Source organism: Trachymyrmex cornetzi, unplaced genomic scaffold (genome assembly GCF_001594075.2).
Source record: "Trachymyrmex cornetzi isolate Tcor2-1 unplaced genomic scaffold, Tcor1.1 scaffold1017, whole genome shotgun sequence".
In the NCBI taxonomy this organism is placed as follows: Eukaryota; Metazoa; Arthropoda; class Insecta; order Hymenoptera; family Formicidae; genus Trachymyrmex; species Trachymyrmex cornetzi.
In genome coordinates this window covers 324658-328413 of record NW_017295562.1, presented here as the reverse complement: position 1 = coordinate 328413, position 3756 = coordinate 324658, and positions in this window count along the sequence as shown.

Below are 3756 nucleotides of genomic sequence, written 5' to 3'. Positions count from 1 at the left end.
TAATCATTCTGTTAGTTATTTCTACATAAAATGTACAATCAAAGTGAAAAAACAGTCATTGAAATAAAGCACTGGAATAAATATAGACAAATAAAAAAAATTCATTTAATATTAATAAAGAAATTATTAATTAAAATTAAGATTATAAATTATTTAATGTGTTTTTAGTATTTCATAAGAAAACATTTTTATTTTATTTATTGGTTAGATCTTTCTCCGAGAGACATTGAACACATTCGATCTGTCCAATCATGTGCGAATAATGTCGATTTCTACATGAAAACTCACTCGTTTGTATTATAAGGAATATGCGTGTATTTGCGATAACTCATTTGACATCGACCTTTGCGAAAAGTTAATATCTGAAGAGGGTCAATCCGGTAGCCGCAACTTGTGATATTATTATAATTTTTTAGAATTTATATACATTTATATCTATGATACCTGACGTTTTTATCACAATTACATGTTTTATATTTTTGAAACTAGACGTTTTATTTTAATTTATTTGTTGACTCTTACTTTGCCCTTTGTTTATTGTTATTTAATTATAAATTATTATAAGAAATTATATATATTTTCAATTATAAATAATTTTTTTTTTATATTTCAATACAAAATTTTGTATTTGTTTATTTTATATACATATTATAATAACATGTACAGATTTTGTCTACATTTGAAAAAATGGCTCTTAGTTTAAGAAAAGTTGCGCATCACTGCGTTAGACCATTTTTACGAATATTCATTTTAACATTAAGCAATCAAAAATCTACACACAGAATACTATTATGCTGCGAATGTACTTTACACTTTGCTTGCAATTAAAATAAGTTTCTATTGTCAATCAAATTACAATGCTTTCTTTATTTGCATTTTCTTTGAGATTAGCCATGCATGTATATATGTGTACAGAGGTATAAATATAATTATATAAATTATTGTAACTGTGTTAACGCTTCCAATTAAATTGTGATTAAAATTTTTTTTTTTATTAAAGTTGTATATTTTAAATATTACTTTTTAGAAAAAGTTATACGGTTCGAAAATATATTGAGGCAATTATTTGCGAATATAATAATTTTAATTATATATTATATTTGATTGGTTACACATTTAAATAAATCCTTTAATATTTAATTAAATGTATTGAAATTTATAATAAGTTTAATTGCTGTACACATAATACATGAATGATTATTGTAATATATGTATCTATATGAACACAATTTATATACTTACTTATTATACATACGTACTTAATAAGATATTCTTATTATCTTTTAATAATTATTTATATAACATATATTAAAATTTTTTATATATTTTAATCTTGTACATATTTCAAAAGGTTTTATTCGATTATTTTTGATCTACAAGTTGCACAGAAAATTTCCGTAAATTTTTTGCTAATATTTTAGATTAAATATGAAACACATTTAACACATTATTTAACATATACATATAGGGATTTACATGTGAATAATATAGGAACTATTAGAAAAAATATATACATTCATAAAAGGTATCATAAATGTTACCATTTACAATTTATTTAAGTTAATTGGTCTAAATAACATTTCGAGATACCGAAGAATATGGTATATATATAAAGCTTGAAACTAAACGTAACTATAATTAATAGTATATGAAAAGGTATAAGAAAAGATATATATTATTAAAACATAAAATAATTTTATTAAAAAAAATATATATTATATTAAAATTATATAAATGAATATCAACATTACTGTGTCCTAATAGAGGAGAGTCGTACCGACGGTTAAATCGTACCTCCATTGTATTTTCTAAACAAAACATTTTTTTTTAAAGGTAATGACACTGATGTGACGCTGGTAATATGGGTTAAGAATTATCATTTTTATTTTGTCTTCGAGTCGTCTGTTTACGAGTGACATTCAAAATTGATTTTGTTCGGTGTTCTTCTGATCTAAGTTTTGATACAATTTACCTAAGGTGTTATCAGTACAAGGTGGGTAATTGAATTATAGTGTCTTTCAGGGTTATAATTGATATTTAAACTCTTTTCGAGTATAGCATTAAATTAGCAAAATATTTGTAAGTTATGTTGCTATTGGCAAATTTGTAAAAATAGAGGGAGTTGGGTAAATCGAACTTGTCACTGGTCTTTATATTGTACCGATTTTCGCAAGTGACGTGAGCAATATGTGGAGGTTTATACTATTATGCTATTATGATAAAAAAGGACCTACAGTGGACTAGATTCAGTGTGTCAGGTGCTCTAAGTGGTTGCACGAAACCTGTAGTGATAATCCTGACATTTGCCAAAACTGTTTAAATAAACGCTTAAAAAAGTGATTACTTATCAACTAATGAGTCTTTCTATTAAATTTTTCTATTGAGTCTTTCTATTGAATCTTTTCTATTGTGACGGAAAAATCTGTAATTGATTTTATTTCCAAAATTTATTTTTTCAAAATATCTGAGATTTTAATATTCTGAAATGTAGTACTTAAATCAATTTAGGTATTGCTTTTTACTTAATTTTCTTAAATAAGTTTAAAAAACACAGAATCTAATTTCTGTTTTTATAATAGAAAAGTTTTTATTATACCTACTTAAATATGTACACTCAGTTTAAAATTAAAAATAAATTTATTAATAAATGAGTTTTAAAATTAATTTTATTTTCCTAGTAAACAAACTGACGTTATTTACCGTCATTTTGACGTTAAAGATGTTATTTTAATGTCAAAATGACAATAAGCAATGTCAGCTTGTTTGCTATATTAGAAGTACGATTTAAGAACCAGGTGGTACAATTGAACGACTCGGTCTCCAAATCGTACCGAAAGCTACTTTTTTTTTAAATCTAATTTAACCAATAATGTAATGTTTATTTTCGCAAAAGTATCGTTTTGTTTTATTGCCAATGAACCAAAGTTTAATATAAGTACAGAAATATTTTGATATCTTCAGTACTTTTGTTTACAATTTTGTTTAAATGTTAGGGGGTACGATATAGGCGACTTCCCCCTATGTGTTTCACGAAATATTAACTGAAATTTTGTTTCTGCACGAAACTCACAAAATACAAAAAAGATTTATTAATAAAATTATCTTAATAACATATGTGATTATTTTATTTTCATCTTTAATTCCTTTAATCGCATAAATTATCAAAACAACAAATTTTTAATACAGTTTCCTAGTAAAAAGTTTAAAGAAATATATTTGTAGAATATACACAATTTTATCATAGAACGTATTAATTTAATAAACTTCTCATTTAGATTTTTGTACTTTACGTCATTCACGTTAAATAAAATAGAAATTTTTATAATGCAGTTGTACGACTATATATTATAATACCTATAAATAATTACATACAAATTATACGAAAAATAATAGTACGTATTATATTAAACAGTGACTTCCCTTAGTTACCAAACAATGGATCCTCGATTATGCGAAGTTGTATATTATCGATTGTTTCTTTGCCATTTTACACTGTCACGGTAAATATTTGCTATTATCTTACTGCAACAAACAATCCCATACAACACCAAATTTCTAAAAACGTTCATAGAACATTTTAAGATTATTACAATACATTCTTAAAATGTTCATATAGTGTTGTTCTATTAATGTCATATGCTATCTGAGATGCTGACAAAGCCTATAAATATAAAAATAAATAAACGACCAATGTATATATGTATATTAATTCTAGAATAAATTTTATGACGAATTCATATCATAAATAAAATAGTT